We start from the raw sequence: 14,768 nt of genomic DNA on the forward strand, positions 1-14,768 counted from the left end.
AACCAGCAGATAGAAGACCTCTGTCTCTCTTTCTGCTTCTCCTCTCTGTATATAACTGACTTTCAAATAAATAAATCTTAAAAATATTAGCTGCATTAAACTTTACAACCAAGTTATTAAATATTTAAGTCGAAGCAATACTACAGGGGCTGGCGCTGTGGCATTCTTGGGCCCCTACACGCACATGGGAGACAGAAGAAGCTCCTGGCTTTGGATTGTCTCAGCTCCGGCCCTTGGAGTCATTTGGGGAGTGAACCAGCAGATGGAGGATCTCTCTGCCTCTAACTCTGCCTTTAAATATTTTTTAAATGTAATACTACATAAATTGACCACCATTATACTATTCTACACGTTTCTACTTATTCCCTATCTTGATATATTGAAAGTTTCAGAGAATTCTAGGTGGTAGACAGCAATCTCATTCTAAACTAACCAGTATGTTCATATAGGAATCTGGCCTACCAGAACTACTAGCTTTCTATGCTATCCAAAGATTTAAAAAAAAAAAAAAAAAAAAAAAAAAAAAAAAAAAAAAACTCAATTCTGAGTCCTTTATCAAATCAGTACCTTAAAGAATTCACTTTTCTCTCCAAAACCACAGCTTTTCCTGCACCTATGTAGCCGATTTTTTTGTATATTGTCGTTTGTGAGATTCTTCTGTATGTCCTTACTAGTCTGAAGCAATCTTAGTAACACTTGGTTTAACTGCTTAAAGATTTATTAAAAAATATTTCTTAATCCAGCCAGATAGTTTACACTTGGGTAATAAATTAGGCCCAAAATTTCAGTGGCTTTATGTAGGAAGTGTGTATTTCTTCATAGGACATTAAGTGGGCAAGCAGATCTGTACCACAGAGTCACACAAGGCCCTAAAAATGGAGTTTCTACCTTCCTACAGTCTCTGGCTTAGCCACATAGCTGTTCAGCTTATGGTAGTTCAAACTACCTATGTGGAAGAGAATAATGGGTAGATCACTTACATAGATAGTGTCCAATAAGTGTGTTTGTCATATAGAATAAGGCATGCCCTAACAGCCATTTAATTATTATACTATATTTAACGTTTCTTTTAAGTTAATACATAAAGCTCGCTAAGAATCTGCTTTGAGAAGAAAATTCTGGGAGTTTTCTATTTCAAATATTGTGAAAAGTTTTGTTTTGTTTAAATCTGAGACAACAGTGTGGGCATTTGACCCAACAGTTAAATACCACTTGGGGAATACTAAATAATGTATATAATAGAGGCAATGTCTTTAGTGTTTGAATAAGATACATAATGGGGCCAGTGCTGTGGCATAATAGACCCATATGGATGCTGGTTTGTATCCCAGCTGTTCCTCCTGCAATCTAGCTCTTTGCTATGGCTTGTGAAGCCCTTGGCTCCTAGCTTTGGATCAGCTCAATTTCAGCCGTTGTGGCCATTTGGGGAGTGAACCAACAAACGGAAGACCTTTCTCTGTCTCTGTCTATAACTATACCTCTCAAATCTTTAAAAAAAATAAGTAAAATAGTGAAAACATGTCAACATAGTACTTAAGATTTTTTAAATGTTGATCAATAGATTTGAAAGGATTTTATATAGTGACCTAAGTTACTCATCTCTAAGTCTTTCTTCCCTATGTGATGGATTACTTATTAACCATATATTCTTCCCATTCTGATAGTTAAGTCCCCTCGCAATGGACTTCGTGCTATTCCCATGAGGCAATCATGATCCTATGACTTGGTTTTGACCAGCAGAATGTGGTGGTGACGTTGCGGGTGTTCTGGAACAGAAGGTTCACCCACCATCACAGCTTCTGCCGCCCCTCTCTTGGAATGCTGTTCTGCGACTGTCAAGTAACGAGGCCAACTGAACTATAAGGAGTTTGGGAGGATGAAAGAATAAGTACAGGAGAACGGAGGGCCCCAGTTGTCCAAAATGTTAGGCCGTCTTGGACCTTCCATCCCAACCAATACTCCAGCCAAATGCAGCCATTGCTTGAGCCTAGGTGAAAGCAGAAAAGCCCAACCAGCCCGAAAAATTATGAAAAATATAGACTGTTACAATTTTATGACACTTAGTATTAATTTATTATACTGAAACAGTTAGCTGAGAATTTCTTACAATTGCATAGTTGATGATCAGTAAACAAAAAATTTTTCTACTTTAATGTATCTCATAGTTATCTTTTTAAACAAAGATGGTATCAGTAATAACTCTGCCTTCTTCAGAAGATTACTACAGCTTAGGCATATTGCTCCTTAGTCCTCAGGCAGCTTCAGTCACTCCATTATCCTCGGACATGGTATAGGCAGGGATCTAATGTTGGGCATTTCCTATAAGAAAGAAAATAAAGGATAGATGAGTGAATTTTGTGTAATAATTGGGTTATCTGGTTGAAGCTTCTCATTAGGATAGAATTAAGGGTAAAAGTGATCTGTAGCTTTCAATTTTGTATGCGAATATTTTTCGCATCCAAGAACAAATACTATATATCAAAATTAAGGAAACCATTCTAAGTTCTTATAGGAAATCATTTTATCTCAAATTCTGCTTTTAAATGTAATCTCTACAACAAATCCATTTCCCTTCAGCAATTCTATGCCCCAAAAAGTCTTAACCCTCCAACAAATTTTCATAACTTTCCTTTCACTGCTCACTCAATGGGAAAATCTCATGAACCAGAAACCTATTTTCCTGCAGGTATTGTATTTTAAGGAAGAGAACTTTTCTCTAAGGAAATGTCAATTTCACATCTGCTTTGACTGCTTAGTAATCTTTGGCCTTGTGTTAACACTAAAGTAGTTCATTACTATGAATATCTCCATGAATATTGAAGATGACAACTAGTTCATATCATTGATACTAGTTTTGTCTATTATATGATGCCTGAGAAACCCCTAATAGCAAGCTCCACCCTGTGTCAGATGAGACGATACTATGAAGCCCAATTCACCAGTAAAGACAGAATTGCACAAACTTTCCATCCATGCATTGGGTGCAGCTAAGTGCATGCGGTATCAACATGTGCTTATGAAATTTCCTTTTCTAAAAGAAAAAACTTATTTCTGGTTTTCTACCACAGAACATACATGAATAGTATTAAAAACTGAATGTCTAAGTACCTCAACTTCAATCTTGACAGATACAGAAGAAAAATCCTTAAGCATTGGAGTATGAAGGACGCACATTTAAGCATTTCACATTCTCTTCATAATATTCTTGGTAAGTTGGAGAAGCCAACCATTGGGACTGCCTAAAAGGGAAATAAAACATAAAATGAACAAGAACTAAAACATGTATTGAAACATCTATTTGGGTCCTAGTGTTACTGTGCTGGAGGATACATATTATTGCCATTCTCTGTTTTAACACTAGACTTCTTCCAGTTTTTAAGTGAGGGGCCTCTATACCTTATTGCTAATCAGACACCAAAATGGGATTATAGATTCTCAGTATAGTATTTCAATATGAAAACTTTTATGAAAAAATGGCCCAACAACACTTTCCCAGACACAGGATGTATGTTATAAGGTGATTAAGTGGTACCTCATTTATGAAAGCTTGATATAAAGTTAGATCTATAGGGGCTGGCACTATGGTTTAAGCCTCTGCCTCCATATGGGAGCTGGTTCATGTCCTGGCTACTTCTCCTTGGATCCATCTCTCTGCTTATGGCTCGGAAAAGCAGTGGAAGATGGCCCAAGTGCTTGGGCTCCTGCACCCACGTGGGAGACCCGGAAGAAGCTCCTGGGTTTGCATTGGCCAGCTGTTGCTGCCATTTGGGGAGTGAACCAGTGGATGGAAAATCTTTATCTCTCCTTCTCTGTCTGTAAATTTGCCTCTCAAAAGAACCTTTTTAAAACATTAAATATGTAACAGTTAACAAAAGTACTAAGTATTCCAAGTGTTTCATCTTATGATCCTGAAATCATATGAAACAACTGTGTTCAGGAACTAGGATTCATTTTTTTTTTTGACAGGCAGAGTTAGTGAAAGAGACAGAGACAAAAGGTCTTCTCTTAAAAAGTTTTTCCTCCTTCTGTTGGCATAGTTGTGAACCTTAAAGTGCCCTTTGTAGTCTTTGCTATTGATAGCAAGATAGAGAAAATATGGAATATGTAGTTAATAGAACTGTGCTTGGACATGACATCAACAACATATTCAATGGATCAATGAGACATGGATAATAATCTTCCCACTTATCTAAGGATAGTAATTATCTCCTAGTATTTGCAGAGATACGTGTGCATACTCCTACACAACACAGGAAGTAAAAATCAAGACATCTAATCCAAGTGAGGGCTTGGCATGCAAGAAGAGACTCATTCACCCTTTCAAAGCTCTATTTGTAAAATGGATAGTTGAGATTCAATGGAAATATATGATGGCGTATTTTAAAACAGAAGTAAGGGTCCAGCACTATGGCACAGAGAGTTAAAGCCAAGCCTGCAGCGCCGGCATCCCATATGGCTGCCAGTTCAAGTCTCAGCTGCTCCACTTCTATGCAGCTTCCTGATAATGCACCTGGAAAGCAGTGGAAGATGCCCCAAGTGCTTGGGTCCCTAACACCCACATTGGGAGACCTATAAGAAGCTCCTGGCTCCAGCCTGCCAGCCCCAGCTGTTGCAGCCATTTGAGGAATGAACCAGCAGATGGAAGATGTCTCACTCTCCCTCTCCCTGTAACTTTGCCTTTAAAATAAATCTTAAAAAAAAAAAAAAATAGAAACCAGAGTCATTAAAGAGAGTCCCAGGATGACATTTGCAAGTAATCTCTGCACAATACCTTGGGTCAATAAATACAGTTCCAGGTGGTTGTGGCAAGGATTTGTCTTGATCAACAGTACATGAGATAGGTGCGAATCCTCTCATTGATGATGTTCTTGAGATAAATGTTAGTGAAGTCTTAAAAACGACTTTCCTTTTATAAACCTGCAGGTGCAAATTTTAAGTAACTATCAATTCCATGATACTCAAATTTTTACAGAAACCAGGAAATAATCCAAAGTCCATTAAAGGACTAAATTCTTCTCATTTTCACCTGAATTATCTATACACATGTAGAAAATGTTTTTAAAATGGATAATCTATTAAACGTGGGCACACCGCATAACACAGGAGCCCCTAGTAAGTTTTACTTGAATCTGAATTCATTGCTTATAAGATACAACATAATTCATCAAGGGCCATTATTGAAAAAGCAGTTAAACCATTTCTTTTACAATTTGTGTTATCTATGTTTAAATTCTGTGTTTTCCTTAAATATCTTACTATTACTGTCTTCCTAAAAGCCATGGTTTTCTTCATGGAAATAGGGCAATGCTAGACTCAAAGTATTATATTATGAAACAGCAAAATATTCATGACCATAGTGGTATATAAGTCAGTATAAATATTATGCAGACTGAAAGGACTTAAAGGTAGTTAATGGTCAAACGATTTTATAATCACATTCAATGAAATACTTTATTTTCCATTGAGTCCCAGAATTCCTTTGGCTAGTTGATGAATATATAAACTATAATGTATTTTTTAAATTGTGCTTTCTTCATGGGAGGCATACTCGTTCTGAAATGTAGGGGAAAGCAGCTTAGTAAGAAACTCTCCATAATATTACTTGAAGACAGGCTCAGTTTAATTTTTGTATATAGCATCTATGTATGTTCTCTCTTATTGCATAACTAAAAGGAAAATCCTTGAACTTCTAAAAACCTATACTTCTGCTCACATTTTATTCAGTATAAAAGCAAAACATTACATTTCAGTTCAGAGGGGAAAACTACTTTAACTCCTGATGTTTTCACGTGGAAAAAGATAATGGGGGAGAGTAGGATTTAAAAAAATGTTGACACCTTAATTGGGCTTAAAAGTTTGACAAGTCCGGGTATATACCTGGAGAATCCTATGTGTGGATCACATATGAATCTTGTCAGCTGTAATGCTTCACTCCAAACCCTAAGGAGTTTCACAAAAACTTAAAGAAAAGGTGAACTGAATAAAAGAGGCTATACTTTTTAGAAGGCCATGTATTGTCCCTTCTTCCTTCCCTTGTATAAAATACACTTGCCTTCTACAATTTTAAGAATCAAGTTGAATTTTAAAATACTTAATGAACTTTTTCTCTATAATAATATCCTCTTCAGAACTGTCAACATATTTAGAGAAATCTGTGTTCTGTTTAACTTTGCATCCTCGGGAGTGAGTTTCAGCAAACTATAGCCCACAGGTCAAATCTTAGCCCATTGCCTGTTTTGGTAAACACGGCTTATGGGAACACATAGTGATAACCATTTGTTTATTAACAGCATGCATCTGTTTTTATGTAACTACTCAGCTCTGTCCTTGTAGCAAAGTCCAAAATGTACACTACGAAGTCCTTTCTAGAAAAACTTTGGCAGCCTCCTGCCCTACAGTCCAATCTGTTTAAGTGTAATTCAATGACTGACACACAAGGAACTGTTCTATCATACATTGATCCTCATGTTCCCAAATAATAATATAATCAGATGAATCTTGCAACAGTGACCATCTTTGAAGAAGCCAATTCCTGGGCCTACTAAATTATGCCCATATCACTCAATCAAGTATAACAGTAGTTGCTCTTACCTGTGATTGGATGCCACAGTCACTAGTAGGATACCAAAATACATACACATCTTGGAACACGGTGCTTACAGGGCAACCATGTCCCAGAAACACCTCATCAGAAAGCAAATACCAATCACCAAATGTCGGTGCTTTAAGGTTGACTTGTAACCAAGTGAGATTACAATATATTTCAAGGGCTGAAAGATCCAAAAAGAATATGTCAATACAAATGTGCCCTGGAAACAACTCGGAATCTTACAAGGTAACTATAAATCACCTTCCTACCCTAGAGAGAAAACAAATGTATCTTATGCTTCAAAGAAATTTTAGAGAAAACCAAAATCAAGTTAACTAGATCAGGGGACCAAGGTCTGAGCAAATGGAAATTGAGAAAAAAGGGCACCACCAAGGGAGAGGCTCTAGGCCAAATTACTCACAAAAGTCCTGCATATAAACTAAAACTCATGTATCTTCTCTGGTTTGTGGTGATAGAGTACAAAAAAAAAAAAAAGAAAAAAAGAAAAGAAAAACACAGTGTATGAGTGAAATTGATGCCCTGAGATTTGGTTATAGTTTATAGCTCCTGTCTATACTCCTGAGGAACAGTGGTTTTTCTACTTACTGAATTCTTTATTTAATGGAGGATTATGCTTGTGATTATAAATTGTAAGTATGCTATCAAAAAATAAAAATAGGGGCCAACACTGTGGCACAGAAATTTAAGCTAATACCTGCAGCACTGGCATCCCATATGGGCACCAGTTGGAGTCCTGCTGCTCTACTTCCAAGCAAATTCCCTGCTAATGCACCTGGGAAAGCAGTGGAGGATGACCCAAGCCATTTGGCCCCTTCACCCACATGGGAGACCCAGAAGAAGCTCCTAGTTCCTGTCTCCTGGCTTTGGCCTGGCTCAGCCCTGGATTGTTGTGGCCATATGGGGAGTGGGCCAGCAAATAGACCTCTAACACTGTCTTTCAAATAAATGGATCGATCAATCAAAAAAAAAGGAAGGAAGAAAAAAGGAAGGAAGGAAGGAGGAGGAAAGGTGGGAGGGTGAAGTATCATTATGTTCTTAAAACTACATAAGAAATACATGACATCTGTTCCCTTTACATAAACAAACCAAAAATCCACTAAAAGTCATGGCAGCAGTCAGAGATGATGTATTTAGAACTGCTATTCTAAACCAGACCATCACCTACATTGTGGCACAGTGGGTTAAGCCACTGCCTGTGACACTGACACCCCATGAGTCCTGGTTCAAGTCCCAGCTGCTCTGCTTCCAATTCAAGTGCCTGCTAATGTGCCTAAGAAAGCAGCCAAAGATGGCCCAAGTGCTTGGGCTCCTGCTGCCTGGGAGGGAAGACCCAGATGGAGTCCCTGACTCCTGGCTTCGGCCTGGACAAGCCCAGCCATTTTATCTGTTTGGAAAGTGAACCAGCAGAGGGAGACCTCTCTTTCTCTCCCTCTCTCCCTCTGCCCTGCTCTCTGCAACTCTGCCTTTCAAATAAACCCTAAACAAAATCCAGACCATCAAGATGCTGACATAGTCCCTAAGCAGAAGGGAGTTTCCTAACTATCAGTTCTTAATAGGATGGAATTGGGGAACACATTACTGGGAATTTAAAGTAATTGAAATCCCTACACCTGAGATATCAGTCAATCGTAATTGCTGTGCCATGTTAACATTTTTACCATAGACACATCTGTCTCCATAAGACTAAACTAGCCACTAAACTAAGACTCATTTCAGTCAGTGGCCAGTTTTTTTCAATTAATACTTTAAATATTTTTCTTAGATGTGGTTTTAAATAACAATGTCTTCTAGAACTGGCTTTATATTTTAAACCTTTGCTATTGTTTACTTTTTTTACATTACTGTTTCTGATAATGAGGCACAAAGAACTTGTATTCACTGAGTTTCTAGAAAATTACTCCAGGTCTATTTCTGGTCCATTGCCTTAACCACTTAGCCACAACTACCGGGCTCCAGGTCTATTTCTATAATTAAGACTGTGACCTGAGGCCGGCGCTGTGGCATAGCAGGTAAAGCCGCTGCCTGCAGTGCCAGCATCCCATATGGACACCAGTTCAAGTCCCGGCTGCTCCACTTCCAATCCAGCTCTCTGCTAGGGCCTGGGAAAGCAGTAGAAGATGGCCCAAGTTCTTGGGCCCCTGCACTCACATGTGAGACCAGGAAGAAACTTCTGGCTCCAGATCGGCGCGGCTCCAGCCATTGCGGCCAATTGGGGAATAAACCAGCAGATAGAAGGCCTCTCTTACTCCCTCTGTGTAACTCTGACTTTCAAAAAAAAAAAAAGAAAGAAAGAAAGAAAGAAAACTGACTTCTTACCTAAGGATTTTTATAGTAAAATTATTATATGCTTTCAACAATTCTTAACCTTAGAGGTTTGAGGACTCTGGTCTTTAAACCATATTTGCATTATACTTTAACTGTAGGTGATACAACTGAGCCATTCAACTCTTAATTCCAAAATACCTCCAACCTCATCTTGATCAAAAATCATACCAACTGAATTCTTAAACAATGATAAAACATAGTAGTAACAACAAAGTCTTAGTCCTCAAAAAAAAAATCAAATCTTAAGTAACTGCCATTGAGGTTCTTCTGGAAATAACTAGTAACACCAAAGTCTAATTGCGCTGCTCCAAATTTAGTCACACCGATTTACTACAGATTGTCTTAGGACAATTGTTTGAAGAGTTCAAACCCACTGCCAAAACCCACTTTGCAGATAAATCTAAACAAGGTCAGAAATAAGACCACAAATCTCACTGCACCCCTCAAGACTTATTTAGATACCAGTCAACTTCCTAAAAGGTGTATGTAGAACCAGTATCATCTGACAATTACTCATTTCCAGTTCACCTGCTCACTGTCAAGTTCAATGTGTCATTTTCTGGTCTTCTATAGGGAGATGATGATGAAAAAGTAAGCTTCAATCAGTAAGCAACATAGGAAAACTGATGTAGGAAGATGTCATGGACAAGAATTAAGTGAGCCATGAGAGAGTTCATGAAGGCTATTCTGACATGAGGACTCAAGTGTGGAAGAGGCACATAGCAGAAGAGAAAAGACAGGTTTGGGGCCAGAGGAAAATATCTATGAGAGGTTGTTTCAGAAAAAGTAACATCAACTTGAAATAACTGATAAAAGTAATTAAGACAGTAATACTTATTTAGCATTGAGTCTAGTTAGAATCAGAAAATCCTTAGTTATTGCTAGTTAGTATCCAACAAAAACAATGAAAATCAGAAAATTAAGTGAGAATACAGTTCATTCAACACTCGAGTTGAACAAACACATCAATGTGCATGAGTATCTGCAAAAGTTATGAGAAAATTTTCAAATTTCTGTTTTATACCTTTTGGTGCCCCATACCCCAAAAAAGTCACAGCAGCAAGTAAAGCCAACTTGAAGAGAGTCTTCATGATACCAGTTCCAAGGCAACTGCCTCTCTGGTTGCAGAAAATAAAATGGAGGTGGGCGGCCAGCACGTGACCATAGGGCACACAGCGCACTCAGGTGTTGCACATATACACCACCTGAGGCCTTACCATATAGTCAACCCATTTCCTAAACTCAGATCCTTCACAGATCACACAGGTTCTAAATTCAAGAGAGAAGGTAAACATTAAATTTGTGTTCAGAGGTCAGTTTCTTCTTCAAATGTCTGATAATAACAGGGAGGAAAGTAATTTTGTTAATTTAAGGATTTCCACCATTGTGAGGGTAATTTGTGTGGCACAAGGAGACTCCATCTAACTTAAGGCTATGCCTGAATCTCCCTCTACAACTACCCAGCTGATTGTCAATCCATCTTATTCTGCCCACCTGTTCTCTAGTTTCCATCTGCACTTTCCCTTTTAAATACCCCATTTCTATTCTTCCCTTTACAACCATTCTCCTAGGGGAAGTTGTTTATACTCATTCTTCCAGGCTCCTTTTTTCTCATCCTCTCTTAAACCTTATCCAACAGGCTTTCACCCTCACCTCTCCACTGAAACTGGTTTTGTCAAAATCATCAGTACCCTCTGCATTGCTAAAGGTCAATTACGTTCACATACTACGGTCTCAGCAATGACTGATGTGGTGACAGCTCCTCCTACACGGCTTCCAGGGCCCCTGGCTTATCCTTGTTTTACAGTCTACCCTTTCTTTGGCTCATTTGAAGTTTCCCCCTCCTCTCAGCTACCTCTTAACACTGGAAATCACAAAACTCAAACCATGGGCTTTTTCCTCACATATTTGCTTTGAACTCATCCAGTCTTCTTGGTTTTAGATACTACTTTTCTATTTTAAAAACTGACAGAGATGAGGGGAGGGGCCTAAAGAAGGAAAGTGAGAGGGAGTGGGGCTGAGGGAAGATCTCATCCCAGAGCAGCATTCCCCAGATGCTTGCAATAGCAGGGGCTGAAGCCAGGAGCCAAGATCTCACCCTGGGTCTCCCACGTGGGTGGAAGGAATCCAGCTACCAGAGCCATCACCTGCCGCCCCCCAGGGAACACATTAACAGTAAATTTGAATCAGGAGTGGAGCTGGGACTCAAACCCAAGTGCTTCCATATGCGATAAAAGCATCCAAGTAGCATCTTATCCACTGTGCCAGAGTCACCTCTTCAATATTTTTGTGGATACATTCAGATTTTTATATCCACCTTCAATCTTCTTTCCCTTTTAATTCCAGGCCCATATATTCAACTACCCACTTGCTATCTCTTCTTATAGACCCAAAGAGCATCTTATAGGTGATATTTTCAAAATAGAGTTCCTGAACCAGCATGTTCCACATTCTTATCTGATTTAGTGGAATCTCCTCTCTTCCAGTAAATCACAAATCATGAACTTCCCTGGATTCCTCTTTCTTATGTTTCATATCTGCCTTGAAGTCCTTCTCAGATGGGGGGGAGGGATTTGGATTGGAGAGGTTGGGGGATTTGACCTCTTCTTATCAATTCCACTGCTGCATATAACCCAAGATTATCAATCTCAACATTATTGCCATTTGGGGCCAGATAACACTTTGTAGCCAGTGTCTGTCTTATACACTATAGAAACATCCTTAGCCCATAAACACTGGATGTTAGTAGCACACTGACACTCCACTGTGATAAGAGTACGCCCATGGGGCCGGCGCTGTGGCTCACTTGGTTAATCCTCCACCTTGCAGCGCCGGCATCCCATATGGGTACCGGGTTCTAGTCCCGGTTGCTCCTCTTCCAGTCCAGCTCTCTGCTGTGGCCTGGGAAGGCAGTGGAGGATGGTTCAAGTGCTTGGGCTCCTTCACCCACATGGGAGACCAGGAAGAAGCACCTGGCTCCTGGCTTCAGATCAGTGCAGCGCCGGCCGTGATGGCCATTTGGGGAGTGAACCAACGGAAGGAAGACCTTTCTCTCTGTCTCTCTCTCTCACTGTCTATAACTCTACCTGTCAAATGAAAAAAAAAAAAAAAAAAAAAAGAGTGTGCATAGATATGTCCCCTAGAGGTCAAAGTGGCCCCTGGTGAGGCCCATTAGCCCAATAGTCATCCTACCTTACTCCTCGAGCCCTGTTGATGTCTAATCTCCATTCATCAGCCAGGGTAATCCTGGTAAAAATTTAAGTCAGATCATGCCACCTCTTCATTTGAAACTTCCAGTGGCTCCACCCTATTTCAACTAAAAAACAAGCTTATTAGTCAGCTTTAGGAAACGGATGATTGACCTTACTCCTCTTACATTGTATTAGGGTTTATGTTAAACTTCATTTATTGTGACTTTCCCTCTCCAATTACACTGACCTTCTTGCTCTGTGAACATATTGGACATGCTCTCTCCTCTGGGACTTTATATCAGCTATTTAAAATCTTTTTCAATTTTATTTTAAGTGACAAATAATAACTAACTATATATATGTATATATATGCACACATATATAGGAGTACAATGTGATATTTAATGTATGTTTACAATGTGGAACTTTTAAAGCAGGCTGAATAATAAATTCATCACCTTACAAAAAAAACACTGTTTTAATAATGAAAACATTTAAAATCTATTAGCAATTTTCAAATAGTGCACTGTTTACTACAGACATCGATCTGTAAAATAAATCCCTAAGCAGATCCTGCCTATCTAACTGAAACTTTGTACCCTTAGAGCAACATCTCCCTTACACTGGTAGTCTCCATTCTACTGTACACTTCTATGAATTATGCTTTTAGATCCCACATACAAGTGAGATCATAGGACATTTGTCTGTGCCTGGCATATTTCATTTAACAAAATGTCCTCCGGAGTCTTAAATGACCTCCCCTCCAGGATCTACTTTGCTCTTTCTCCTGCTTTCTTCTTTTCTCCATCATTGTCTTCCAGTGAGGCCCCACCTGATGCTGTATTTGGAAGCCCAGTCTTCATCCATGTATTCCAGTCTCCCTTCTCCACTTCATTTTCCCTCAGGAGCATGCAACCTTTCTGAGAATCTATATTATAGACTTTTTGTTTTGTTTATACTTTGTCTTCTCCTCCTAAGATGTAAACTCCCTAAGTGCATGTTTATGGAATAAATGGATGAAGATGCACTATTACCAGGACCAACCATGACCAAGGGCTTGAATTAGCAACTAATTAGAGTTAGTCGTTTTAGCCTTAGAAACTTCTTTATAATGAGCCCTGAAGCTTAAAATGAAACATGTTATCCTTTCAATAATTAGAAACAACCATGTTCTAGAACAAACTTTAGTCATAAGTAAAATTCTATGTAGTTAAAAACAGGGCGAGCACCTTTTCTTAAAAGGGCATATAAAAAGGCAGTCTGCCATTTTATTTAAAATTGCATTTTATTTCCAATGGATGAGAGTTGAGATGTCATTAAGTTCATTGCAGTTTCTCACATTTCTATAAAATAGCACATAAATCCTCAGTCTGAACTCCAAATCGCCTCTCAATAGACAAGTGACCAATCCAGTTTCTTCTCTGGTGATAATCAACAGACAATATTGTTTAGACACTTACTGAAACGGAAGGAAGACAGTTAAGGAAACACAGGACCTCATACAGACATTATTTAGCTACTTTTAAGAGCCCATCATTTGTAAGCAGTGCATATATGTGGGAATAAATAGGGAGTTAGAAGGATTTGACAGACAAGATTCTAGAGACATATCTTTAAATGTATAATGATACAAGTACAATGCATTCATAAGTGAATAAGCATCCTTTTGATGATTTAAACTATGAAGTACATCCCACATGTTCTAGGATTGTCCTAATTACTCTTTCTAAAACATAACTCCATCCCCTCATTAATAGCTAAATATAACCTATTATGAGTTTTTATAGTGTATTTTCTTTTTTTTTTTCATTCAACACTTTTATTTTTTTTTTATCTTTTATTTAATGAATATAAATTTCCAAAGTACGACTCATGTGTTACAATGGCTTCCCCCCCCCATACCGTCCCTCCCACCCACAACCCTCCCCTTTCCCACTCCCTCTCCCCTTCCATTCACATCAAGATTCATTTTCGATTATCTTAATATACAGAAGATCAGCTTAGTATACCTTAAGTAAGTATTTCAACAGTTTGCTCCCACACCGAAACATAAAGTGAAAAATAATAGATGATTTTTTTTTAAATGATGATGAAATCAGATCAGACCTATTGTCATGTTTAATCCCAGTGAGAGTCAAGTTGGGAATTGATAATTTCTTTCTTTTTTTTTTTTTTTTTACAGAAGATCAGTTTAGTGTACATTAAGTAAAGATTTCAGTCGTTTGCACCCCCATAGAAACACAAAGTGAAATATACTGTTTGAGTACTCGTTATAGCATTAAGCCTCAGTGTACAGCACGTTAAGGACAGAGATCCTACATGAGGAGTAAGTGCACAGTGACTCCTGTTGTTGATTATAGTGTATTTTCATACAGGACTCAAGAATGAAGCATCCTTATAAATATTTAGTCCTTCTTGGAAAAAGTTGCAACCAAGATTGATGACACTTCTGAGTTCACTTCTCCAGAGATTACCAACATATCTATCTCAATATTAACACTCATTTTATGACTCAGAACTTTGTTGGTATCCAAATAATAGATATCTCATCTTCACCTTGATCACAGATACCATGCTCAAGATAAATGACTTTGATTTATATGAAGTCCTTACCAGTTAGTGATAGATTAACAAATCCTCCA

The 14,768-nt window shown here is 38.4% G+C and overlaps 1 non-coding gene across 1 annotated transcript; it reads right to left on the reverse strand.

Annotated features, from left to right (window-relative positions):
• Positions 1-2,102: 2,102 nt before the first annotated feature.
• On the reverse strand, positions 2,103-6,817 carry LOC103351628 (uncharacterized). The gene is made up of 4 exons (XR_001795452.3): positions 6,592-6,817; positions 4,772-4,917; positions 3,109-3,239; positions 2,103-2,319 (listed from the first exon to the last, which is right to left on the reverse strand). It is a non-coding gene; the product is annotated as an uncharacterized protein (transcript).
• Between the last annotated feature and the right edge of the window lie 7,951 nt (positions 6,818-14,768).

This window comes from Oryctolagus cuniculus, chromosome 1 (genome assembly GCF_964237555.1).
Source record: "Oryctolagus cuniculus chromosome 1, mOryCun1.1, whole genome shotgun sequence".
NCBI classification, from domain to species: Eukaryota; Metazoa; Chordata; class Mammalia; order Lagomorpha; family Leporidae; genus Oryctolagus; species Oryctolagus cuniculus.